Source organism: Lycium ferocissimum, chromosome 5 (genome assembly GCF_029784015.1).
Source record: "Lycium ferocissimum isolate CSIRO_LF1 chromosome 5, AGI_CSIRO_Lferr_CH_V1, whole genome shotgun sequence".
Lineage (NCBI taxonomy): Eukaryota > Viridiplantae > Streptophyta > Magnoliopsida > Solanales > Solanaceae > Lycium > Lycium ferocissimum.
In genome coordinates this window covers 60,998,176-61,012,873 of record NC_081346.1, presented here as the reverse complement: position 1 = coordinate 61,012,873, position 14,698 = coordinate 60,998,176, and positions in this window count along the sequence as shown.

The following is a 14,698-nucleotide window of genomic DNA, read 5'->3' as shown; positions in this document are numbered from 1 at the left end:
TTTTTTATTTAGTTGGGCCGGGTTTAAAAATGAAATCGGGTTATGTTAGAGATTTTCATTAAGACAGGGTTATATTTGAAAATTTTAATGACAAGAGAGGTATTTTTTACCCAAATTTATAATGAATGATATTTTTAGCCCTTTTCCTAAAGTAGAGGCGCATTTTTTACCATATTCCGTATTTAGTAAGTAGGAATTTTTTTGTTAGGTTACTCATAAGATTCAAGGGTAGTAATTTGCTCGCCTAATATAGATAAGCGATTAAAGGGTGACTATATTTGTGTGTGTAGGTTTAGATTTATTTTTGCTTTCCTTCTTTGCATTGATATTTTTTCAAATAACTTTGTCGAGATTCCAATTATATTACGTACAACTAATTAATTTCATCATCTATCTAGTTGTTAATACTTTATATGTTACCCTAATTTGTGAAATAAACTGTTCAAAATATTGATAAATCGGATTCGATTTTAGTTCAATCTCAATTTCGATTTAATAGGTAAGTTTTAGATTGACGAAATATAAATGAGAAGTCATTACATGATCGACTTCTAGTATGTAACGGTGGATGCAACCCTATTATCGTATTTATTAGTCGAATTGATGGTAAATAGGATTTGATATCAACTTGAGTTTTACTTTGGATTTAATATGCATCCTTAAGATTACATAAATGAGAAGTCAACATGCGGTCAATTTCAGCTTAGATTTATCTTGGTTTTCCTTCTTTGCATAGATATTCTTTTCAAATAACTTTGTAAATAATCAAATTTTATTATGTATAGCTAATTAATTTCATCATTTATCTGGCTATCGATACTTCCTATGTTACCTTACAAAAAAAGCAATCAAATTACTGATTTTACGACACCTTATGTTACACATTATAAATTAGGCCCACTAGAAAAATAATGCTATGCTCCTTTGTCTTCTCTTTATGGTTGCATAATATATAGATAACTCCTTAAATTTGTCAAGAATTTTATTAGACACTCGAATTGCGACATGTTTCAATTGAGCGTATGAACATATAATAAAGTGTTCCTATTAAACACTTCTCACTTAAAATTTTGAAAAAGCTTTTTCCCGTGTTATGAAGCATCCATTACTTAGATAAGTTAACCGCTTAAAAACGCACCAACTACAATAAGCTGTAAAACTTCATGCATGTTCCAACTGATGATTACTTACGTAATGAATGATTGTGAAAATGCACATAAACTTTTCGAAAATATGAGATGAAAGTGTCTAATAAACACAATTTATCATGTGTTCACGCGATCAAGCTGAACATGATATAGTTCAAATATCTAAATAAAATTTATTAGCAAGTTTAAGGGGTTGCCGATATATTCAATCTTTTAACATTTCAAGTTGGTAAGTTATAAGTGTTATTATCTATTTGTCACTCCCTCCGTCTCAAATTATTTTTCGTGATTACCAAAAATAGTAATATCAAATTATTTATCGTTTTAAAAGTTCAAGACATAATTAATTATTTTTTTCCCATTTTACCCTTAGTAGAATTTTGTATTAATGGAGATAACATATAAATAGAGTAAACATTTAATGAAGAGAGATTATAACTAAGAAATAAATAAGGGTAAAGTCGATCAAATATCCCTCTTAATTTATTTCTGAATGGAAAAAAACGACAAATAATTTTTAACAGACAGTAATAATCAGAGGATAAGTACATAACAGCCTGAGACTTCAAGTTCTCTTTCGTAACAATCAGCTAATATGAGTTATTCTCGGACAAAGTTTATCGATGATGAAGAACATGTGGCACAAATAATTCAAGAACCTTACAAGTCAGTTAAGTTAAAGGACTTTAGTTTATTTTATATAATATTAATGAACTAATAATGAAAATATGTTATGATCAGACACCTCCTGGTAGGATTTTGCAACCCTAATGTCTTAAAATGTCAAATGTGAAACATGTTTAACTAATTTAAAAGTTAGTCCATCCTGATCCGAAAATGAACTTAAACAAATAAAGTCGAGCTACATATCATGCCCGGATTCACAAATCGTATAGGAGAAAGAGTGATTTAAAAAATTGGGATTCTAAGTTCGTTTATGTATTGCTGGAATAATCCTTTTAAAATGATTGAAATTAGTTATTATCACTTTGTTTAGCACAAAAAGAACTTTGGTTGTCAATTATGCGGTTTCTCGGCAAGGAGGAGATCAACAATTTATAACTCGAGCAATAGTTGTCAAGCTAGCGTTGCCATTTTCATACTATTATTCATACATATACTTTTTTTTTTTGTATATTATTTATATGTATATCTAATAATTTTTTTAGACAAAATGGTATCAGGCGATATCATTCCTCTTAAAAACATTCGCCCCTTAATTTTTCCTTACATGATCTCAAGTTTATCCATCTTCAAAACTCGTTTTATTCCATTCTATTTCCCTCAAGATACATTTTAATTGCTTCACATCATCTATTAAATCTTGAGAAACAATTAAGTGACAAAATAATTATTACTCGAATTATGCAGGCATTAGTTTGAATCAAATAAAAAATAAAAAACAATTTATGACATTATTGAGAGAGAAGGACAACCCCAACAATTTCTGCAAATTTCCCCGCTGATTCTTTTTGTTTCTATCGCAATTGGACCTTTTTTTCTTTCTTGCTTTTGCAAACTCACAGATTCCAAGTCTGAAATTTATTGAAGAAGCTTGGCTGATTGTCTTACCAAACCCCAATATGTCAAACATGATAAATAATCTAGTTGACTTGTAATTGTAGATAACATAATCACATACTTAAATTTGGTAATTGATGATTATCAGCGTATTGGATGCGTGTTTGATCTTTTTCATGTACTAGATAACATAATCAAACGAATTTTATTTTCCTCCACGAAGATACCAACACGCCAAGAGAGTAGTAAAAGTCTGATGTGATTCCTTTCTTTAGATTCTTAATTAAGTTAATATAATTAGATCGATGACACCTAGGTCAATGTTAAACTGTAAGGTTAGATTTTTTTTTCCTCTTAACTCTTTAATCTAAAATATCCTTTAAGTTTTTGTGTTTTGTGCTTTTAATGTCCTTTAAATTTGACCTAAGAATTGGATTTACGGATGTGATCAATGGTTAATAAAGTGAAAGAAAAACGATTAATTTCAAATTCAAAACCCAATACAATAAAAAAGTTACTAAGCAACTTTTGTGTTCAGTGACACATTATTAAAACCTCATTCAATTCTAATGATGTTTAAATAATATATATATATATACAAAAGGCAAAAGATAATCGAATAGTATTTTGTTTCAGAAAACCAACATTTTTTTGTTCTTCTGATATTGAACAAAATTCAAGAATAATTTTTCTCGCCAAAACTTAAGACATTTGATTAAAGATAGATCTAAACAAAAACATTATGTTTCATAAGAATTTCCGAAAAACTAACCCAAGTGCTCAAAATTCCTCAAAATTATTTTTGATTTTTCTTTGCTACAAAGTGTTTCTCCCCCAAAATTAAATGAAAAGTGAATCCAAACGGGGGATCTTAGTTGCTCGGTTGGTTGACTACTTGAATTTTCACTTTTCCCCACCTAGTAATTCTCTCTCTCATTTTCCCTTCCCCCACTCCCATGTGTAATAAAAAATCAAAAAAAAAAAAAAAAAAAAAAAAGAGATTCAAACGCGACCTTAGGTCATAGGTTACTCACAAAGTTAGAATATGTAAATAATTTTTTTAAACAATTACAAAGGATGATTTATTATTTTCCTTTTTATTTTAATAGCAAAATGCATTTAACAGCCAACCAAGCAAAGTCAATCGCGCTGCTAATAAGCTAATAGGAGCTTTAGAATATTTGCTAATAGCAGCCAACCTGCTTAATTTAAAATGAAAATGGTCACCTCACACCCTTCACAGCGACTCATTTGGCGAGTCCGGAACCAAAATGACCCAATAAAAATTCAAGTGAACCAAAATACCCTAAAAAAAAATTTGGTACAAAAGCACCTTTAGCGCAGTATCTTAATGCGCTAAACAATATTCTGTCTCCCCTATAGCAAAGTAAAATGTTGCGCTATAGGACTCCCTATTTTCCCAAAATAGCCTCTTATTACATTTTCACACTTTTTTTACGTACTTTAGCCGCATATTAATCATGCTTTGAGACTCTGGAACTTCAATATTTTATATAGAACCCTACTTATTTTTGTACGATTAATAAGGTAGGCTCAATATATCAAGGATACGCAAAAGTTCAGATTGTTGTTTTAGTGGTTGAAAAGTGCTCGAAGTCCATTTTTGTTTGAAGACTTGTAGTCATTAGCTTTACGTTATTTATAATTTAGGGTTTCGTGTTATTTTTAAATTAATGCTTAACTTTATTTCAAATGTGTCACGTTTTTTTTTTATTATCAATTTAGGATGTGACACTATAAACAATAATAAAGACTAAGATAATATTTATAAATATAAATAGAAACGCTTTAAATATATAATATTTACTTAAACTGTACAACACTAATGTATATACACTATCGTGGATGGGTCCCACATGTGGTATGCCTAGAACTATCCTTAGGCTCATACCAACCCCACCGCCCTCACCATCGTCTCCATCGCCCTTTTTTCTCTTAATAACCGGGCGCTCCAAGTCATGATCATCTCCTCTTCCCCTAGCCATTGCACCCTTAACTAGAATGTGTTTCTTCTTGGGAACTAGTCCCGCTGGCACGCTCAGAACCTCAGGCTGAGCTAGGTCTGGAAACTCGACCTCTTCCTCATTAGGGGTTGCCACCACGGGCGCCGAAGAATGAACCTGAAAAATATATAATAATTAGTACCATTTCTTATTTATATTGAATACATTAACGTTTGTTGAATAATCAAACCTGTGTATCAACGGGTGCCTGAGTAGGCTCCTGAGATGGGTCTGTAGGCTCCTGAGATGGGTCTGGTGCAGAATATGAGGTAGTCTCCTGGACGACATGTTATTCGAAGTCCAAATAAAGGTTATAAAAATTAAACAAATATTCACCTTATATTGAATAAAATAATTGATTTTAAGTAAAAAGCTTACCTGTGGCTCGATAGTCTCATGAGAAGACACCTCTGGCTCGGCAGACTCATGAGTGGGCTCTTAAATGGGTCTCTCTTGTGGACCTTCGCGTCGAATCCTAAAATATATAAAAAAATGAAATAATAAGTAACACTTATATTTAAAATAAGTACTTTAAATAATTAAATATGTATTTTAAATATTAACCTTATATTGAACAAAATTAATTTTAATAAAAAGCTTACCTGTGGTTCGACAATCATATGGGAAGACACCGGCCGGCTCTAGCGGGCCCATGAGAAAACACCTGAGTGGGTCGCTTTGGTGGACCCGCTGACGCCAAATCCTAAAATTTAAAAATATTACTAAATAATGAGTAACATATATATTTAAAATAAGTAATTTAAATGAACAAATAAGTATTTTAAATACTAACCGGGATTAAAAACTCATCGAAGTTAAGAATCCTGGGTCCCTTTAAATTCCTCACAGGCCGCTCATCAGCTAATGAAGTGTGTAACGCCGCCCAATCGACGTTATCACGCTCCTCCATATATGCATTCTGGCTCAGCTGTGATGAAGACCCGGGTATCTCAACAAGTAGGAGAGCGGGCATAAACGTAGGTGACTGTCCAGGTAAGCTGCCACTAGCTTGGAATGGGACGGATGGACGAGAATGAAAACGTCCTCTCGAATGGGAGCGGCCTTATCTACCAGATAGTGTCCTCCACCACCAGGTCCTCTAGCAGCAGCACCGCGTCCTCTACGCGCACGACATCCTGCGGCGACAAGGCCCTCCTCCTGCGGCAACAACAAGTCCTCCTCCCCGAGGCTAGCTGATACTCAGCCTCTAGAACAGGTTCCTCTATACGCCTACACTCTCCTGCCTGTCGGATACCATCCTCGGATATCCGTACCATCTCCGCCGCAAGCCCCGCAAGCCCGGGGTAAGGCATATGCTCTAACCCCAACATGCGTAATCGTTGTACGGCCACCAGCTGCATTTGTGTTCAACAGTAAAAAAAAGTTAATTTTTTAAAACGTAACAATTAATACAATTAAATAAATCTAGATACGATAAACTTACCAATGCCTCATACTGCGCCGCAAGTGCTGAGTATCCTACATCCCTTGCGGGACGCAAAGCTGGGTTGCCGATCAATCGGCGTGTGATCTGATGATACCAGCGCATGTAATCCTAAATGGGAGTCAAATGGCCGACCACCGCTAAAGTGCCCAACTTGTTCTCCCAAGGGGTGGAGCTGGACAGCCATGAAAGCCAGAAACTCATCATCAACGGCAGCCCGATCGTCCCGCTGGTAGTGTCGAAGCTCATGACGAACGTCAAAGGGTATACTCTGTGTATGCCCAAACTGTCGTAAGACGCGCTTGGATATATGGTCCTCAATGATGTCCAAGTGTATCAATAGACACCGCGACCTCCAAACCCCCTGACCTGCCCTGCAAAAGGCAGCAACCCATCTAATATAGCGGCATACGGCATCCATATAAATAGTTGCATAACATATAAATACAAATCAGTGATCACCAAGTAGAAAAGACGTTTAATTAAATTAATAATGTAAAGTTAAATAGTTTTACCGCATCGTCCGTCATGTGATCAAGCTGGTCCCGGAATAGAAGAATACTGTGGTATATATCCACATCCCGACCAAAACCAGCAGTCCACCTCCTCGCATAAGGCATGTCAAAATCGAGGTGATGCCTAGGTATGGGCTGAAAAGGCAGCATCCTCTCCCACGCCCATAACTATAAGCGATATTAGCAAATACGATTTTTTAGTCGTCAAGAGGTTTGTTTACATTAAAGGAACGCACACTTAAAATATTACTTGGAGAAGAGAAAAAAAAAAATCCACGCGCGTCGGCATAAAGACCGATAGGACGCTCGACATAGGCATGCGCAAGGTACGCCAACGACACCACCCCGATTTGTAGTCTCCCAAACGATCCGGATGCTCGAGAAGACCAAATATCGTAAATTGGCAAGGCACCCGATGAGTTCGGGAACAAAATGTCCCCCAATATAATAAGCAGGTACAAACAGGCATGACGATCAACAACGTCCTGCTGGGTGCCGTTCTCAATAGGATCCAGATCCTCCAAATAAGTGCAGAGTGCGCTAATCTAAACCCGACTTTGTCCCGACATCTGGCCCTCGGCACCAGGCACGAAGTGGGTGAGCCTAGTCAACTCCGTCACCCATGTATTACCAGGAGGAGGCTCGTACTGAGTGTATAATGGCTCTCCATCTACCCGCAATCCAAAGAGGATCTCTATATCCTGAATTGTAATCGTGGTCTCACCGGTGCGAAGATGGAAGGTATGTGTCTCCGGCCTCCACCGATCAACCATGACCGTAATGAGTGATAACGTCCAAATCCACTCCTCAAAGAGAAAGTGTACACGGTCGTATGCAATATAATTACCTAACTATGAGTCGAGGTCGAATCCCCCAAGGAACAATATACTAGGCGATCAAGCAAGTAAGGAATTTTCACTTTCTACACTAATCCAAACACTTGATAATATTTTGGTTTTGAGAAAATTATAATTAATGCAAAAATGTAAACTAACCTAGAAAGCAAGTAAAATGATCAATGGCCACAAGCATGGATACAAGGGAAACTACTCTCAAGTAACGATCCAATGTATTTTACGATTTTACAACTAAGAGCGGGTTTATGTTAATAGATAATGATTTCTAAAATCTCATTGAAAGTCTTCCAACCAAGTCAATGAATTTCACTGTAAGCTTTTCCAAGCCTTAGAGTGTGATAGTACGCTCAATCAATTTAACCTCAAGTAACTATCCTCTTCCGAGCTCAAGTTATTAGATGGGTTTAATGACCCAAATTCTTGTTATTAATCTTTCCCAACCTAGATTTTCTCTTCCGAGCTCAATCAAAGTAAATGGGCGAGTCTTAGGGTTAGCTACTCCCTTAAGAATCATTCAAAACGAGATTAATTAAAGAAACAAAGACCCACTTCATTAGAAATAAAAATCATTCAATACATAAGCATAACAAGAGGTTTCATCCAACTTTGCAAATGAATATTTTCATAAACAAGATTAAAGTTATGAAATAAAATTGTACACACTTAGATATACAATACAAAGCAAGGAATTGAAGAAATGAGTAAAGGGTTAAGAAATTTCTTATCAAAACTTCAAATCTTCAATCCTCAAGTGTGGTGTAGGATCCCTAGTCTCCAAAACTTGTGTTGAATGGCCAAAGATAATGTTTTACAAACCCTAAAAGAGTATTTATAACATTAAAAAACGGGAACAAATTGTGGACAAAAATGCCCTGTGTGCACAACATAACTTGTGTTGCTCGAAGTGCACAACATGATCAGATGTTGCAGAAGTGCCACTTTGCGGCAAGTCTTTGCTCGCATGCACAAAATCTGCCGCAAAGTGCTTTCGCAGCATGTCTTTGCCGCCGTAAAGTCTTTCGCTTGTTCTATTTTTGCTCTATTTTGCTCCATTTTGCTCTGTTTTGCTCCGTTGTGCTCTCCGGGCATCTTATTCTACAAAACGACATAAATACACAAAAAGTAACAACAAAAGTGCTTGAAGAGTTACAAAAACTTAAGAAATTAGCATCGAATATCCCGTAATTTCACGGCACATCAATGAGCGCCCAATCATCCTTTACCCAACCAACGGACGCGCAACGATAGATGCCGCTCCGAAACACTATCTCTAAGACTCGGGGGTGTGGGGGGCGCTCGCGTAAAAGAGTCCACGCTCTCTACAGCCTACGGGGACGGAGCCTAGTCAATATCCCTATAGTACCAGCCCATAATAACTCTGACCTATGATTGCCTTGCAAAGACAATACTGATCTATAATCGGGGCTCGGGTGAACAGCGGGCCCCGGGGGAACATTCGGATCCATGAAAGAGTTTGGTCTGTACAAACTAAATTAGTCATTATTCTTGAAATTAAAGAGAAATTATATTAACTAATTAATAATTTATTGGGAATATGTGAATTATGTTGTATTATATCTTGTGAATGATTAACATCGGATAAATAATTTCACAAATAAATAAAGTAACAATGGCATAATTAACATAATAGGAGATTACTATATTTTGGGGGTATGTAGTCTCTGTGTACGTGCGTTGCACGAATATTTCTTGTCGATTTTTATAATATTATTTATATTCTAGTGATAAGCAACTTGAAAAAATAATATTTACTTATTATCTTGAATACAATATTTATTTTGAATGTATGAAAATCAAATATTTACTTCCTCGTACGATTCTGAATATTTGATTTGGTAATTTTTTTATCAATCTTTATTAGATAGTCTTTTTCAAAAATTATTTTCACTCTCCAACCAAATATTGGAAGAAAATAATTATTTTCAACATAACTTTCGTCATATTAAATGTGCAGTAAATTTAATATGTGATAGTAAGGACACGGAATTTTGAATTATGTGATGGTAAAGACTTTTAAGTTAATTAGTTTGGGAATCGAAATTCAGCAGTAATATTTGTTTAGAACTCTATTTTGAACATGTGATATATTTTTAGTTGACCAAATAGCCAACACAAATATGATAAAATTAGACTTAAAGAGTATATTCGTCGACCACATATTTTCCTACAAACTTTGCATTTTATCATTAATGTATGTATTTATGAAATTCATAATAATTTTTATTTCCATGAACATAAATATTAAAAGAAGAACTTTAACTATTCTTTTTTAGATAATCTTTTTTTATTTAACATATATATTCATGCTTTTAAAATAATATAGATTTAACAATTCATAATCAATTAACCAAATAACAATTCATTAACAATTAACAAAATATCAATTCATAATCAATATTTAACAACTAATTAATTAATAATTGGCTATTTTACAAATAATAGTACATTACTATATTAAACAATTCATAAACAATTAACAATTCATAAACAATTAACAAATTAACAACTCATAAACATATAACAAATTAACAATTCATAAACATTTAACAAATTAACAATTCATAAACATTTAACAAATAATGAATTAAACAAAAAACAAAAACAAAAAAATGGGAACAGTGGCAAAAGCCACTGCCCAGACCGATCAAACAAAAAAAATGATTTTTTTTTTTTTTGGAAATTAATGACGATTAAATGTTAAACATGCTTAGAATATAATGTATATAACAAAGTAATAACAAAAGTTCATAGTAAAAAACCTTAATCGAAGATTTTTGTAGGGTTGGGTTAATCGAGTTGTACGCCACTTTTTTTTTAAAATTCGAGCTTAGAATCTTGCTTCTTGACTTGAATATACCGAGAATTTAAACTTTCCCGACAAAAATTAATAGAAAACGATGTATTTTGATGTGGGGACCACCTTGAAATCGCCTCCAATGGCGTTTTTGATTTTTTTTTGCCACTAGAGGGATCAGTGGTGGAACCTGATGGGTTTTTATGTTGGGTGATATAGCGCAGCATTTTACTGCGCTATAGGGGAGAGAGAATATTGTTTAGCGCAGTAAAAGGTACTTTTGTACCAAATTTTTTGTTTTGGGAGTATTTTGGTTCACTTGGATTTTTATTGGGTCATTTTGGTTCCGGACTCCTTATCTGGCAGTTAGTTTTGGATAAAATTACGTGGCACTGTTTCATTTTCAGTGGCCCCGCATTATTCCACTACAACGATCCTAGTTCACTCTCCGTACAACTTATATTATACTGTACTAGTGTACATATTTTTAGTTGGGAAACGGGTAAAAAATGCCTCTCTATTTTGGGAAAAGGATTAAAATTATTCTCCATTACAAATTTAGGTAAAAAATATTCCTTCCGTCATTAAAGTTTTCAAATATACCCCTGTCTTAACAGAAATCCACAACATAACCCGATTTCATTTTTAAACCCAAACGGTTAGTTTATATTTGGTCTCGCTTTGGTAAGAACTTATGGAAATACCGGAGGGTTTCGTTATGAGTTATCTGGTTCAAGGTACCGCATGTAGGAGTGGGCATGGTATGGTAGATACCGATTACCATACCAAAATCGTAATTTTTATACCGCGGTTTCAATATTATGGTGTTTGGTACGGTATTTGGTATGCATTTTAAAAAAAAATTGGTGTTTGGTATTTATAAACAAATACCGAAATATCAAATACCATACCGAAGTATATAGTTATATATACAATGCATATATCTTAGTATTATAATACTGACAAGTATATTAACTAGTATTATTATAAAATTGAATGTTTAGATATTGGAACTTTGATTACTCTATATTGATTTAAATGTTTTTTTTGTGTAATTGATTTACGAAGGGGATTGCTTGTACTTTTCTTTGAATATTTTTACATGTGTAAGGTGTTAGTACGATATAATTGAGACGTTTCTTGAATAGGGGAAGTTATAATTCACTACGATATGAGTATATGTAAGCCAAAGTGGAACAAAATATAATATCGATATATCGTATTGCAAAATACCGAAACCAAACTTAAAAATACTGAACCATACCGAATTAATTTGATATGGTAATGACGTAGTATTTTTAGAAACCGAAATAACCATACCGAACTTTCAAATACCGTACCGTATCATACCATGCCCACGCGGCCACCCCTAACCGCATGCGATGTGTGAGGTTTGCACGGGGTTGCTATCCTACACGCTGGCTCAGGGTAAAGTTGTTACAGGTTTGGATTTGGAAAATAAATGACCGTTGGATCAATAAGATTTTGATTTGTTGCTGGAGACGCGTGTATTTTATTACTCCCTTATTTAGTAAGTAGGAAATTTTTTATTAGGTTATCAAGATTAAAGAGCGGTAATTTGTATTCCTAATATAGATAAGCCATTAAAGGATGACTATGTTTGTGTGTGTATGTTTAGATTTATTTTTGCTTTCCTTCTTTGCATTGATGTTCTTTTCAAATAACTTAATCAAGAATCAAAATATGTTATGTACAACTAATTAATTTCATCGTAGATCTAGTTAATAATACTTCATATGTTACCCTTATTTGTGAAATAAACCATCAAAATACTGCTAAATTGGATTTGATTTTAGTTCGACTCTCAATTTTGAGTTAATATGTAGCTTTAAGATTGGCAAAATATAAATGAGATGCCATTACATGGTTGACTCCCAGCAAGTAGTGGTAGATGCAATCCTATTATCTTAAACTCAGACCGCATATTTATTAGTCAAATTAATGGTAAATTGAATTCGATATCAACTTGAGCTTTACTTTCGATTTAATATGCATCCTTAAGATTACGAGGTATAAATGAGAAGTGAACATGCGGTCAATTTCAGCGTAGATTGATCTTGGTTTTCCTTCTTTGCATAGATATTCTTTTCAAATAACTTTGTAAAGAATCAAATTTTATTATGTATAGCTAATTAATTTCATCATTTATCTGGCTATCGATACTTTCTATGTTACCTTTATCTGTAAGAAAAAAGTCAATCAAATTATTGATAAATTGAATTCGATTTTAGTTTGAATCATCTCCAGTTGATGTGTAGGTCTAAGATTGACGAAATATAAATGAGAAGTCATTACATGGTCGATTCCCAACATGTAAAGGTGGATGCAACCCTTATCTTTAGCTCAAATCGCATATTTATTAGTCGAATTGATCGTAAATCGGATTAGATATCAAGTTAGAGTATTACTTTTGAGTAAATATTCATCCTTAAGATCACGAGTTATAAGTGTAGATTCACCTTTGCTTTCCTTCTTTGCATAGATATTTTTTTCAAAAATCTTTGTAAGAATCAAAGTTTGTTACGTATAGCTAATTAATTTCATCGTTATGTTACTCTTATTTGTAAAATAAACGAATCAAATTACTGATAAATCGAATTTGATTTTAGTTTGAATCTCAATTTTCAGTTAATATACAAATTTAAGATTGAAAAAAAATGAGAAGTCATTACATGATCGATTCTTAAGATTTAACAGTGGGTATGACTGTACTTACTATCTTTAACTCAGACCGCATATTCATTGTCGAATTAATGGCAAATCAGATTCGATTTCAAACTGAGTCTTACTTTCGATTTAATATACATCCTTGAGATTATGTGGTATAAATGATAAGCCAACACGCAGTCCACCCCAACGTAGATTTATCTTTGCTTTCCTTCTTTACATAGTTATTTTTTCAAATAACTGTGTAAAGAATCAAATTATGTTGTGTATGGCCAATTAATTTCATTGTCTATGCGAGCTATTGATATTTATAAGTTACTCTTATTTGTAAAATAACCAATCAAGTTATGATGTTGGAAAAAACTATTTGTTTCCATAATGAACTAGAATCTGTCTTTTCCTCCTTTTTTGTTTAGTTGCCTTTTCCACTCAACATACCAGATTTAGACAATTTCTAAAAGATTTTATAAATTTCTCTTCATTTTTTCCTCTTCTATAACCTATTTGAAATAAAGATAAAATCTTTAATTAGACAATTTTTGAAAGATAAGTAGGTAAATATATTTGTTTTATTTTTACGTAAATAGTTGAAAACAAGAGTTCAAATTACTTGATAAGCTTCACGCCTTTCACAATTGAGGGTTCAAATCCTATCGATAGTGGTAGTATTCATTTCTCCTTCCTCCCTCCCTAGATGTAATTAAAAAAATTGAAAACAAAATTCTCTTTTCATGAGAACTCAATCAATTGATTGGTTAATAACCAAATTCATAATCAACCATACAAAATATAGATGAATTAAATTATAACTTATTTTGTACAATCTGTTTTTGTTCCGCCCAAATCCAAAAACTCTTTGTTTGCTGCCACTAGCGCATAACATCTCTTAGGCATTCTTTTCACAAAAATCAACATTTTGAACCTCAAAATCATTGCCCTATCGTCGAAATTGCAGTATGACGAGTTCTCGCAGCCTTCTGATGAAAGATTACTTCATATTGATTTTACGACACCTTGTGTTACACATTATAAATTAGGCCCACTAGAAAAATAATGCTACGTTCTTTTGTCTTCTCTTTATGGTTGCATAATATATCGAGAACTCCTTAAATTTGTCTGTAAATTTTATTAGACGCTCGAATTGCGACATGTTTCAATTGCGCGTATGAAAATATAATAAAGTGTTTTTATTAAACACTTCTCACTTAAAATTTTGAAAAAAGTTTTTTCCTGTGTTATCAAGCGTTCATTACTTGGATAAGTTAACCGCTTAAAATATCATATCTTTTACTTATACACATTAACTCCAATAAGCTCTAAAACTGCATGCATGTTCCAACTGATGATGTTGATGACTAATTACGTAATGAATGATTGTGAAAATGCACAGAAACCTTTCAAAAATATGAGCTGAAAGTGTCTAATAAATTGTAACGACCTAACTTATGTGCATTTTGACCATTTTACTCCTATTGATCCATTCCCGAGACTTTAAGCGAGTCTAGTGAAAACTGAAGGATTTAGAATCCTTAAGTGAAAGTATTTGACCAACAGTTGACTTTTGGGTAAACAGACCCTTTTTCGGAATTCCATTAACTCCGTGAGGTACGGAGGGTTGATTATGACTTGGTAGGGTGGATGGTTCGGTTCCCGAGGCATTTTGTTGCGTTTTGGGCGCTTGGTTGG